Source organism: Giraffa tippelskirchi, chromosome 7, assembly GCF_054371585.1.
Source record: "Giraffa tippelskirchi isolate mGirTip1 chromosome 7, T2T-mGirTip1v1.2.pri, whole genome shotgun sequence".
Lineage (NCBI taxonomy): Eukaryota > Metazoa > Chordata > Mammalia > Artiodactyla > Giraffidae > Giraffa > Giraffa tippelskirchi.
The window spans coordinates 104011080-104025669 of NC_137281.1; the positions used below are offsets into that span (position 1 = coordinate 104011080).

Below are 14590 nucleotides of genomic sequence, written 5' to 3' on the forward strand. Positions count from 1 at the left end.
ACTTTAGGATTCTAATGAAAGGAATTAAAGATGATACAAACAGAAAGATTTGAATAATATAGTTTGAAATCAGGAAGAATTATACCATCTGTTTTACTCTTTCTCAAGATTGTTTTGGCTATTTGTGGTCTTCTTTGTCTTCAGACAAATTTTAAAATTATTTGATCAAGTTCTGTAAAAAAAATGCCATTGGTATTTTGACAGAAATTATATTGACTCTGTAGATTACCTTGGATAGTATGATGATTTTAACAATATTAATTCTTCCAATCTATGAGCATGGTATATTTTTCATATATATATAATATATAGATATAGATATACATACACACACACACACAGAGGAGCCTTGCAGGCTATAGTCCATGGAGTCACAAAGAGTCAGACACGAAACTGAGCAACTGAGCAACATACACACATACGTATGTTCAAATAGCAATGTGTGTGTGTGTGTGTATTCAAATAGTAATGGTAATAGTGCAAAATTGGCACAAAAACAGACACATAGATCAATGGAACAGACCAGAGAGCCCAGAAATGACACACACTTACATGGGAAGTTAATTTATGACATTTTCCCCATTGAAAAATGGGGAAAACACAGCCTCTTCAGTAAATGGTGCTGGGAAAACTGGACAGATACATGAAAATAAAAAATCTCTACTATTTTGTCATACAAGTAGAAAAGTAAACTCAAAATGGATTAAAGACTTGTAAGAAATGAAATCATAAAACTTCTAGAAGAAAACATATACAGAATGCTATTTGACAGTAGTCTTAGCAATATTTTTTATGTGTCCTTTCAGACAAGGGGAATAAAAATAAAAGCAAATGGTACTGCATCAATTTAAAAAAGCTTTTTTTACAGTGATGAATTATCAACAAAATGAAAAAGCCACCTACTGAATAGAAGATATTTGCAAATGATATATTCATTAAGCAGTTAATATCCAAAATATACAGAGAACTCAGAAAATTCACCTTCAGAAAAACAAACAACCCAATAAAAACATGGGCAGATGACCTGAGTAGACATTTTTCCAAAGAATACATATTGATTGCCAAAAGATACACAACAAGATGCTCAACATCATTAATTACTAGGGGAATACAAATCAAAGCCACTCTGAAATATCACTTCACAACTGTCAGAATCAGTTCAGTTCAGTCGCTCAGTTGTGTCCGACTCTTTGCGACCCCATGAATTGCAGCACACCAGGCCTCCCTGTCCATCACCAACTCCCGGAGTCCACCCAAACCCATGTCCATCGAGTCGGTGATGCCATCCAACCATCTCATCCTCTGTTTTCCCCTTCTCCTCCTGCCCCCAATCCTACCCAGCATTAGGATCTTTTCCAATGAGTCAACTCTTCACATGAGGTGGCCAAAGTATTGGAGTTTCAGCTTCAACATCAGACCTTCCAATGAACACCCAGGATTGATCCCTTTTAGGATGGATTGATTGGATCTCCTTGCAGTCCAAGGGACTCTCAAGAGTCTTCTCCAACACCACAGTTCAAAAGCATCAATTCTTCGGCACTCAGGTTTCTTCACTGTCCAAATCTCACACCCATACATGACCACTGGAAAAACCATAGCCTTGACTAGATGGACTTTTGTTGCAAAGTAATGTCTTGGCTTTTAAATATGCCATCTAGGTTGGCCATAACCTTCCTTCCAAGGAGTAAGCGTCTTTCAATTTCATGGCTGCAGTCACCATCAGCAGTGATTCTGGAGACCAAAAAAAATAAAGTCTGACACTGTTTCCACTGTTTCCCCATCTATTTCCCATGGAGTGATGGGACCAGATGCCATGATCTTAGTTTTCTGAACGTTGAGCTTTAAGCCAACTTTTTCACTCTCCTCCTTCACCTTCATCAAGAGGCTCTTTAGTTCTTCTTCACTCTCTGCCATAAGGGTGGTGTCATCTGCATATCTGAGGTTATTGATGTTTCTCCCGGCAATCTTGATTCCAGCTTGTGTTTCTTCCAGACCAGCGTTTCTCATGATGTGCTCTACATATAAGTTAAATAAGCAGGGAGACAATATACAGCCTTGACGTACTCCTTTTCCTATTTGGAACCAGTCTGTTGTTCCATGTTCAGTTCTGACTGTTACTTCCTGACCTGCATACAGGTTTCTCAAGAGACAGGTCAGATGGTCTGGTACTCCCATCTCTTTCAGAATTTTCCACAGTTTATTGTGATCCACACAGTCAAAGGCTTTGGCATAGTCAATAAAGCAGAAATAGATGTTTTTCTGGAACTCTCTTGCTTTTTCGATGATCCAACTGATACTGGCAATTTGATCTCTTGTTCCTCTGCCTTTTATAAAACCAGCTTGAACATCTGGAAGTTCACGGTTCACGTATTGCTGAAGCCTGGCTTGGAGAATTTTGAGCATTACTTTACTAGCACGTGAGATGAGTGCAATTGTGCAGTAGTTTGAGCATTCTTTGGCATTGCCTTTCTTTGGGATTGGAACGAAAACTGACCTTTTCCAGTCCTGAGGCCACTGCTGAGTTTTCGAAATTTGCTGGCATATCGTGTGCAGCACTTTCACAGCATCACCTTTGAGGATTTGAAATAGCTCAACTGGAATTCCATCACCTCCACTAGCTTTGTTCGTAGTGATGCTTTCGAAGGCCCACTTGACTTCACATTCCAGGATGTCTGGCTCTAGATGAGTGATCACACCATCATGATTATCTGGGTCATGAAGATCTTTTTTGTACAATTCTTCTGTGTATTCTTGCCACCTCTTCTTCATATCTTCTGCCTCTGTTAGGTCCATACCATTTCTGTCCTTAATCGAGGCTATCTTTGCATGAAATGTTCCTTTGGTATCTCTAATTTTCTTGAAGAGATCTCTAGTCTTTCCCAATCTGTTGTTTTCCTCTATTTCTTTGCACTGATCGCCGAGGAAGGCTTTCTTATCTCTCCTTGCTATTCTTTGGAACTCTGCATTCAGATGGGAATATCTTTCCTTTTCTCCTTTGCTTTTCACTTCTCTTCTCTTCCCAGCTATCTGTAAGGCCTCCTCAGACAGCCATTTTGCTTTTTTGCATTTCTTTTCCATGGGGATTTTCTTGATCCCTGTCTTCTGTACAATGTCAGGAACCTCTGTCCATAGTTCATCAGGCACTCTGTCTATCAGGTCTAGTCCCTTAAATCTATTTGTCACTTCCACTGTATACTCATAAGGGATTTGATCTAGGTCATACCTGAATGGACTAGTGGTTTTCCCTACTTTGTTCAATTTAAGTCTGAATTTGGCAATAAGCAGTTCATGATCTGAGCCACAGTCTGCTCCTGGTCTTGTTTTTGCTGACTGTATAGAGCTTCTCCATCTTTGGCTATCAAAACAACAACAAATAACAAGTGTTGGCAAGGAAATGAAGTCAAGCAAACCTTTGCATGCTGTTGGTGGGAATGTAAATTTGTACAGCCATTGTGTAAAACAGTATGGAGGAAGATACTCAGAAAATTAAAAACAGACCTACAATATGATCCAACAATTCCACTTCTGAGTATTTTTCTGAAGAAAACAGAAAACACTACTTCAAAAAGATATATGTACCTCTATGTTAATTGCAACTTTATTTACAATAGCCAAGATATTGAGGCAACATAGGTGTCCATCTGTAGATGAACGGACAAAGAATATGTGGTATATGCACACACAGAGAAAGAATAAAATATCACTGTGGCAACATGGATGGACCTAGAGGAAATCACACTGATTGAAATATGTCATACAAAGAAAGACAATTACTATGTGATTTTACTTATGTGTGTAACCTAAAATAAAATGAACAAACATTGCAAAACAGAAGCAGAGTAACAGATACATAGAAAAAAACAGGTGCTTTCCAGGGGGAGGTGAGTCAGGTGAATAGGTGAGGGAGATTGAAGTACAAACTTCCAGTTACAAAATAAATGAGTCACAGAGATGAAATGTACAGCATGGAAAATATAATCAATAATAATATAACTTTGTATGATAACAGATAGTAACTAGACTTACTGTGGTGATCATTTTGTAATGTAGAGAAATATCTAATCACTATGTTGTGCACCTCAACTAACAAATCATTGTAGGTCAATTATACCTCAAACAACAACAAATGAACAAAATGAGGGAATGGGTATTAGAGATTTATAAAAGGGTTAACTTGAGGCTGCATACCTAAGAAAGCAAGACCTTCTTTCCAAATATTGCTGAGTTATTATTTACTGACTATTCCAGTAAGGTTTGGCACTAAATAACCCATTAGGGCCCTACATATTCATGCTGTCTTACCTGGGCAAGGTAAGGCAATGTATTGGCCTGTCTACTTGGAGAAAAACATAAGAAATCAGAGGAGTCAGACTTGTAAAAGGTAAGTTCAGCAACCTAGGTATCTTGCTGCTTAAATTGCCCTCCTCTCTGGTGCAGGGCACAGCAACCCACTCTAGTATTCTTGCCTAGAGAATCCCATAGACAGAAGAGCCTGGTGGGCTACAGTCCATAGGGTCGCAAAGAGTCAGTCACAACTGAGTGACTTAGTATGCACATATGCTGCCCTTACAATCCAGGAGTAAGGAACTATCCAAAGTATTATAAATGCTGGCCCTTTCATCAAGGTAGGTAGCCTTTATTACCATATTTTATTTTCTGCATATATTTTTTAGATCAAAGTAATACATGCACCTTTTAAAAGTCCAGTGGTAAAGAAAAACAACTGACCCCTTCCTTACTTCTCCCTATCCCCAAATCTCTATCCTCTAAATTTTGTTACTATTTTTTCTGGCACCTGCCAACTTGGTTATCAATTTAAGACATTGACAATGCCCTTATTTATTGTGTAAGAAGAGGCTTTAGACTTTCCCTTATTAGCTCTTTTTTAATGCCAGCCTTTGTCCCTCTTGTCCTGTGCCTTGGAAGTCCTTGGGTATAGAGCTTCTAGTTCAATTTTTCTGCCAAGTAAGTCTCTGTTCTTTTGCAGGGAGTGAGAGCGGCAGATGCTTGGCTGCACTGGATTGGAAAGGGGTCCTGTGGTTAAAGAGTGTTGCAAATACTTTCAATTCTTTCTCATTTTATTCCATGTTTCATCTCACCTCTATCACACCTGGTCTTTAGGGTGAGAGCCCTTCAACTGAGAACTAGGTTGCTTGCCTTAGACATTCCTGTTCCATCTTGTGTCCACTTCTGGCATCTGTAAACTATGCTGTCAACTCCTATCTGACATTTTTTTAATTTATACTACATTTATTCTCTCTGACTTTACCCAGATTTCAGAAAGAAGAATAGATAAATGTGTATATACAGTGTACTATGTTTAACATCAAATCTCATGCACAGATAGTATAATCCATTTATTGCTTCATTGGATCACTTCTGTATGAACTGAGAGTCACAAGTTTTTGTTTTTATAGACAATGTTCTTATTGCTTTGATTTTGATAGCATAAAGAGAGAAGAGTAAAACAGGCACTTTCATACATTGATTGTGACCCTGTAAATTGGTACAACCGTTTCAGAAAACAATTTAGCAGTATGTTCTTGAAAGCAATTAAATTTTTAATACTCTTGGGCTTAGTAAAATTCTCCTTAAATGTCTATTCCTAGGAAGCAACTTAAATACAAGAATGAGAAAATTATGCACAAATATACTTTTATGCACTTATTATGAAAGTATAAAATAGGCAATAATCTCATACTATCAGTAAGAAAATGGCTAAAAGGCACAAACACCAGATAGTTGGTCGACAGATATTTATGTGTTGTTTACAAAGACTGTGTGAAAACAGTTGGAATTTGGAACCTGGGCTGAAGCTCACTCAAAATAGTTGGAGTTTCAGTGAGAAAGGTTTTTTAATTTTTTCAAAGAGAAAATAAAACCTGAGAAATATGTTTATTGAGGATGTATTTATACATTATTAGTATGTTAGAGTAGAAAAGCAATTATTTGGTCTTGAACAAGACTTTAGTATTTAAAACTTAAGTATTTAAAATATATTGTAAGAATTAATTCTTAGAAAACTGTAAGCTATGTTTTACAACAGAATTCAGTACTTGAAAAACACAAGGCAATTTGGTTCAGAAGTACTTGGGATGTATTGGAATCAACATAGCTTATTTTTATAGCAGTGCTAAATAGTTTCTGAATGTCTAGTTTGATAATGATGCATGAATGTTCTTACTCCAGGTGACAGTGAAGCTAATTACTTTGGAACATTGGTGTTTTGAATTTGTGCCAAGATTTCTTGAGAATAGTATAAACCATTTCATATAAATTAACTCATTTATTCACATCATTTCTTGCTGATACAGGTATGAAGCAAATAGTTTCCCAAATTTATAATTTGTAAACCACAAATAATATTTGGCAGCTTGTCAAAATCTGTGTTTCATATAATCCAACTCTCTTGTACCTAAGTCAATAGTTCTTTGCACTGGCCTTCCCTGTCATTTCATTGGATTGAAAAGAGATTCTTTGAGGGAGAGGAGATTAACCTCTAACTTCCTGGTAATGATGTTAGAGAATTAAAAAAAAAAAAAAAACTACAGTGAACCTGAAGCACATAAGAACATTTATTATCAATTTTGTTGTTTGAACAAAGTTTATGATTGAGATTCAGTGACTGAAGCCTTTGTGACAATATCACTTTAAGAGAATCAGAATGACTTAATGGCCTATGTTAAAATTAAGTATCACTATATCTTTTATATTATCACATAAACACAGAGAAAATAACTAACTTGAGATATATTCTGCTGATTTTCTAGGGAAGAGTGTTTATTTAAAATATTTTTTGAAAGGAATTCATTCTTCTTGATAACCACTGACTACCTTAGTCACATTAATTATAAGTATTTCATTATTTAAGACAAAAATTTGACCCCTAATTAGTATTGCACTTTGAGTGATTCTCCTATGTAGACAGAATTCCATTTTATTGACTACTATCATAGCATTTCAGACTATTCAATAACTGTTTCCGTTTTCCCAAAAAGGCTTTACTAATACTACGTTAGCGCTATAAATATAATACAGTTTATTAAAGGAAAATCCTATAAAATATCTGTATGTTTGTAAATGCTTGTCTATAATTCTGTTTGAAATAGTGTCCTTTGATTTGGTGTTAAAATGTATATGTGCAATGACTTTGCATGAATGTATGTTTAAGGTTAAATGATTAAAGAACATTATGATACTTTTCATTTCAAGAGGTGCTTTTATCACGAGGGGGGAGATGGAATTATAATAGGAACTGGAAGCATGAATAAATGTCCTTCCTTCCTATAGTGGTGTATACTAGTAGCAATAATACAGTCATCCTCTTTAGCCCCAGTCATGTGATGACTGCAGACAAAAAGCAAAGAAATGTGTAACCTTTGGTAAGCTGAAGGATTACCAAAAGTGGGGCATGTTCCTTAATGAAACATCAGGTCCTTGTGATAAGGCAGAAAAGGGAATAAAATTGCATTGAGAATAAGATTTAAGTCAGTAATTCCACTGTGCTACCAGCTGTCAAACTTCCATAGGAAGAGCTTTTCTAACAGGAAAAATAAAAGTGTCTGTACTCACAAATCATCAATACAGCATTTTGAAAAATATGCCAAGTTTTGTTGGAAATGTATTCAAATACATCAGCTGTCTTCCTTCAAGACTCTCATCAAATAATCAAATCTTGCTAAGAGTTTTTCTTGATGTATTACTGCTCCCCAATAGATTGTTGATCAAATTTCAGTAATTTTTTTGCTATTTTGTGCTCTTAATTTTCAACAAATATCTCTCTTGTTCGATAACATGTTCATATTTATCTCTTCCACTAAGCCAGAAGCTCTTTAATGTCTGTGGCTGTTTTACTTATCTTAATATTCTAGGTGAGAATCACTGTGCCATATAGACAATCAATTCTAAGTGCTTTAAAATAATTAATTTTTTATTGGCAAGCATTAATATTTCCTGAGTCCCTACTATGTGCCAAGTGCAATAGTAAGCACTGGGGATTCTGCAGTAAATAAGCCCTTTATAGAATTTATATAATAAAGTTAGGTGATATTATATATCAATATATATATATAAATATATATTACATATAGATATGTATTTATATCAGCAGAATTTACTGTTTGTTCCAAATAGAGGACAAATAGACCCCTGAATTCCTTCTTTGAGTAGTTACTTTAGGAAACTTGTAATTACAAATGCTTTTTCTGCCTCCTAGAGATATAAATCTCTTACCACTTAGAAGTGTCTTCTCAAGAACCTGAGAACCATTCTGTCTGAAATGCAAACATTCAAGGAGATAACTCTCATTCTAGTTCCCAGTCCTTGTGGGAGGGAAAGGCCCAACTTTGGCAGGCACTTTTTTTAACTTGCAACACTGCCCCCTGTCTTAAAGATACCATCTATTTGTTTCTCCTCTGGATAAGTTCCAGTTGACAAACCTGTATGGCCTTGGCACAAGGACCAGCTCCTCTCAGTACCTCAGTGTCGCTACTTTAGCACGACTCGTCCTTTACAAAGTCACCTGCTTTTGTTTCAGTGAAGTTGAGTTCATTTCACCCTGAGTCCTTTTCCTCATGGCATTAGTCATTACTGAATAACATCTACCTCAGCACTTAGTGCATATGGGGAATGATCTCTTAGGCAGAGGGAAAGGCTCTTAGCTGGAATTTGCTCAGTATTTTTAAGGAACATCAGGGGGCAAGGAGGCTGAGGAAGAGCGAAAGAGTGGCAGAGTGGTGGGAATGAGCTCAGATAGTACTGGGCTGTATGCCTTGGTTAGAACTTTGAATTTTAGGTAAGATAGAAAGCCATTGGAGGAGCTTGAGCAGGAAATATCATGATCTGATTTACTTTCCAGGAGTCACTATGGCTGCAGAATGGAGAATAGGCTGGTAGCAAGTTGGCAACAGAAATGGAAGAAGGAAGGCCAGTTAGTAGGTAACGGAGATGTCTAGAAGAAAAAGCACAGATTGGACCATGGTGGTGGTGATGGTATTGTGAAGTGGTTGAACTCTGAATATAATTTTGAGGAAAAGCTGACAGAATTTGCTGTTGCATTGGATTTGAGGTGTGAGAGGAAGAAAGGAGTCACTGCTACATAAATATCAAGCAATAGATTCAGCAGGAGAAATAAATACATGCATTCCACATTTAACTACTAGAGGCCACTCTTTTAGAAGTAGCACAAGCTTAGCTTTCACATAATGTCAAATTGTCATCCTTGGAAAATAAAATATCCACTAAAACCTGACAGAAAAAAATTGAATCTCAGTGTATATTCTCTGAATTTCTATAAGAGTTAGAGTCAAAACAAAGTTGTAGAAAAGTTTCTGATAGCTTGTGGTAATTGTGTCTAACTGGTCAGAGGTGGATAGAATTACATACCATCCACTATTTTCCATACCTTTTTGATAAAAGAAAAGCATCTCAACTTCTGGCCATAATTGTGGTCCTCTTGGCACCAGCTGGACTAATTGCCAATATCTTACTAATAACTCAATGCATGAGTACCTTTTGCATAAGTCAGGCATTTTAGTTCTGCATTAGAGATGACTTGATGTGCATGCTTTTGACACATATGCAGAAAATAGTCCAAAGTAAATAAGCTAGTCTACTCTATAGAATTTGAAAAAGTTATAACTACTCAAAACAATGGGGAACATTGCTCTGACAGCAAATAAGCAAGATGAACCTAAAGTAATGATTTTCCTCACCTTAACTTGTTTTTACAGACAATATCTTGAGTAATAAACGCTTATACAACTCTAAAGGAATAATAGAAAATATATCCAGGAGATACCACTTAAAAGTGTTTCTATAGCCAAGGATTTTCTAAAGCCTTTGTGTTGAATCTGGGAAACATGGAGTTTAGAAAAAGGATTAAAAAGAGATCTCAGGGTTCAACTAAAATCCCAATGTCTAAAATATAATTCCAAATTAAACCGTTTAAAAAGCAATCACCTGGGAGCCTATTTTAGCTGCATTTGGGAATCTAGGATAGCACCATTCAGTGGTCCTCAACCTTTTTGGCATGAGGGAGTGGCCTCGTGGAAGATAATTTTTCCACTGACCAGGGTGGGGATGGTTTGAGGATGATTCAAGTGATTCATTTATTGTGTACTTTATTTCTATTATTTTTACACTGTGATATGTAATGAACTAATTATACAACTCACCATAATGCAGAATCAGAGGGATCCCTGAGCTTGTTTTCCTGCAATTACATGGTTCCATATGGGGGTTATAGAGGCAGTGACACCTGGAGTATGTTGCTTATGTCCAGTCTACTTCATAATCTCATTTTGGTTGCTGTCACTGTACAAAACCCTGCTTCACAAAGATAGAATGTTGGAAATGAAAGCAGACTTTTCGGTGCTTTTTGTGGCAATCTCAGAATATGCCACCTTGACTGAAATACAGGATTTATAGAGATTTGAAGTTGTCTCAACCATACTTTTAGCCCACCATCATTTGCAGTCTCAAGCAGTTGATCCTTTTCTAGCATGGACAAAGTCAATTCACCTGGTTTATTCACAAATGGGTCATGGATCCATTCCTTCCCAGTTTGAGGGTCTCGTGTGGCTGGGAAGTAATGCTCAAACTCTTTTGAAAGCTGAGATGGATGCAGCTTTCTCTCCATGCACTAGCAGGGAGAAAGAAGACCCTAGTCCATCTCTTTCAAAACCTCTGTTAATGTTTGAAATGTGCAAAAATCCCAGTGGTGTTCGCTCATTACCCCCATACTTCCAGTTTGCCTTTGAATGCAGCCACTTTATCTGCTGACGTTTATACAGTTGCTGTCCTCTCCTGAAGTGACAGATTGAGTTCACTGTACAGGTTGTGTATGTCACACAAATAAGCAAGCTTTGTGACCCATTCTATATCACTGAAATGTGCTGCCTGGTGACTGTTTTTTAAAAGAAATCTCTGGAGCAGTTATCATAATTCAAAACTCTAGCCAATGATCTACCTTGAGAAAGCCATCTCACTTCTGTGTATAAGAGAGGATGTATGTGCTCTGCGTCCATCTCCTGACAGAACTGCGTGAACTGACATGAGTTAAGGGCATGTACTTTAATATGGTTGATCATTTTAATCACATCCTGCAAAACATTAAGTTCAGGTGACATTTTTCAGCTAACCATCATTTCTCTGTAGATGACACATGCATAGACTCACAATCGGAAGTGACCTCTTTGACCCAAGGAGAGAAGCCAGAAAGTCATCTAGTCATGGCAGCTGTTCCATCCATGCATATACCGACACAAAATGACCAATTCAAATTTCCTGGTGCATAATCATTCAAAGACTTGAATAGTTCTGCAGCTGTGGTATCAGTTGGCAACAAAAGGAAACATAACATATCCTCTTGCACATCCTCTGAAAGATATATTGCATAGAAACAAGCATCGTTGCCTTTTGTCAACATTAGTAGACTCATTCACCTGGATTGTACACTGCAATGACTTATTAATCCTCTCTAACAATTGTGCCTCAGTATACTCTGCTGTTTCATCAATTCATCTAGTTATGGTGCTAGCCAAAAGAGGAACAGATGTAATCTTTTGAATTGCAGACTCTCCTAAAAGTTCAAGACAAATGTCCTTGGCAGCAGGCAAGATAGACTTCACCCACAGTAAAGGGCTTTTTAGCGCTAGCAATGTGGTTAGACACTAAGAATGATGCTCTCAATGCAGAAACATTTAATAAAATGGCAGCTTTCAATAATTGCTTCTGTTCTTCATGTTCACATTAAAAAGAAAAAAAGACCTCCAAAGACTTGTCTTTTAGTACATAGTACTCAGTGTCCATGTGGCACAGCGGCTTTGAAGGTTTCATGGCTTCATTGGTTAGCTGTTGCTGCTGCTGCTAAGTTGCTTCAGTCTTGTCCGACTCTCTGCAACCCCATAGACAGCAGCCCACCAGGCTCCGCCATCCCTGGGATTCTCCAGGCAAGAGCGCTGGAGTGGGTTGCCATTTCCTTCTCCAATGCATGAAATTGAAAAGTGAAAGTGAAGTCGCTCAGTCATGTCCGACTCTTAGTGACCCCATGGACTGCAGCCCACCAGGCTCCTCTGTCCATGGGATTTTCCTGGAGTGGGGTGCCATTGCACTGGATAGCTAGTTGCTGCATATTGTACAAAGCAGGCTTGGGAAATGTGAATCACTTGTTGAAATGAATCTGTAATTTAAGAAGGACTCTTGGTATTTTCTTTTAAATGCAGCTTTCCTTTTGTTGTCAGTCTTTTGCTGTCTCATCATTGGGTCTTTCCTGCTTTACAAAGAGGGTCTCCAGTGATGTTTGTTTTTCACTTATTTTTGCTTTAGCTCGTGGGCTTACAAAAACTGTGATTGAGACAAGTGTGCAGGCACTGATGGAAGTGGTAAACAAAATATTGGGCAGGCCATTCAAGGACTAAAAAGTATTGGATTCTGAAATGTCTGCCACCAGATGCAGGTTTACAACTGAAGTACGTTAACTCACTTGCCACTCTAAAACCTGCCACCACATGCAGCTTAATTGTCACTTGCCACTCAATGATAGGGTTTTGATATGAGCCTGTAAGCAATTGATTAATTATGGTCTCTGTGCAGTCAAACACAACACTCTGAGTGTTAGCATCACTTCCTCAGCATTAGATTCTCATACAGAATGTACAGCCTAGATCCGTTGCATGCACAGTTCACAGTAGGGTTCACTGGGAGAATCTAATGCCAACATTGATCTGACAGGAGGCAGAGCTCAGGCAGTAATGCTAGTGGTGGGGAGCAGTTGTAAATACAGATGAAGCTTTGCTCACTCGCCTACCACTCACTTCCTGCTGTGCAGCCCATTACCTAACAGGCCACGGACCAATACCGGTCCATGGCCCAGGAGGTGGGGACCTCTGGCACCATTTATTCATTCATGCCTTGAAGCTGGACTGAGATTCTTCTACATACCATTCATAGTGATCCACACTGGATAAATCAGCACATTCGCTGAAGTGCTCATAACTACTGCCCTAAATCCCAGTAGAAATCCCATTCTCTCAGCAATATTACAAAACCTGATGTTACCTTCACTACTTTCTTTATGGTGCTTATCTTTAGTGTCTGAAGTGAATGTACATTCATATTTACATTGAACCCAAACCCTGACCTCGGGTTAGTTTTATGAAGTAATACTTTCTTGATTTAGTCCTTTGTAAGATAGATTGTAGAAGAGAGAATCCCTAAGTCCTATTTGTGTGTCCCTCTCTTTATAGTGTACTAACATTTTAGTTTAGAATAATCTTTAAAAACCATATGCATTTCTCCCTAACTGATTAATAATTTCAAAGACAGTCTCAGTTATCTACAAGTGACTGAGGGCCTACATAAGAATCATAGAAAGGCTTCCAGGAATTTTTTTTTGAGTTATAAGAACCGTATAACCACAACAAATTCCTAAAACAAACATGTCATATTTTTCTTTAAAGCTTGAACAGTTTTCCAAAGTTATAACTTCCATCAGTGGGGTACAGGATAGACTACTATCATCTCTCCTGATTTTGAACACTTTCCTATGACATCAGGAAAGGACATTCAACCTTCTGATTCAGACCTTTTGTGGAAAGTGTCTTACTTTTGTTTGTACTCCTTTTGGAAGCCAACTATGAAGATTAAGATATAGAATACTAGTTGTCCTTATTTTTATGATCAATCTATAGTTATTTCAGTGTTAAAATTTGGTCTGGAATTGTTTCCAAAGATGGAAAAGAGAGGATCTAAATTGTAGTGTTATTTATTACTACCATCCTTTCTTTTCTTTGACACAAGAAATGCCTCCTTCTCCTCTCCCTTCTCCTCCTTTTTTTTTTTTTAAAACAATTCTAGGCTCCCATCAGTATTGCTTTAAAAAGCTATGTATAAAAACCTAAAATGATAGGGAATAACACATTTGAGGTAAAATATACCTTTTATTCATATTTCTACCTTGGAGCAATTTATCAGTGTTATCTGAGATGCTGCAGCCCAGACTTGAAGTCCTCAGAATGTCCACCAAATAAAACATAACAGTCAGCTTTTAAGTTGTGCACTTTTTTCAATTGACACAAAAATAACCTCCAGTTTCTTTTTTCTTTCTATAGTTAGGAGAAATTGTACAATTAAGTGCAAAGAGTTTCAAATTGCCTCAATTCTTGATTGCATTTGTATGAACTATTTATGCCTTAACTGTCTGAAAAAAGCAAAAGGAAATCTTGCCTGGAAAAACAACAATAGATACTCAGATTATCTCTACATTTTTATACATGACAATCAACCTTATAAAATGCATACAGGAAGACATCAATTGAAAAGAACAGGAGGAAAAGGGAGGAAATAGGGAACAGAAACTAAAACAAGAATCAAATAATAAAGGTAACAAACAAATATAAAAGCAGTGGTAATTAATTTTGTCATGAAATTACAGGATAAAATGGACAATTTTCAGACATAAAAACTGCATTGAGAATAAAATGGATATTCTCATACTGAAAAACAATAACTGAAACTAAATATTGAACAGTTAGACTTAATAATCACATTATGTACACTGAAGATAATCATAGAATTGGAAGATATATCA

At 37.1% G+C, this 14590-nt stretch overlaps 1 protein-coding gene across 10 annotated transcripts in view; it reads left to right on the top strand.

Annotated features, from left to right (window-relative positions):
* LOC145514141 (uncharacterized) overlaps positions 1 to 14590 on the top strand; it is a 959076-nt gene that overhangs the window by 645112 nt on the left and 299374 nt on the right. The gene's annotated exons all lie outside the window — the stretch shown is intronic.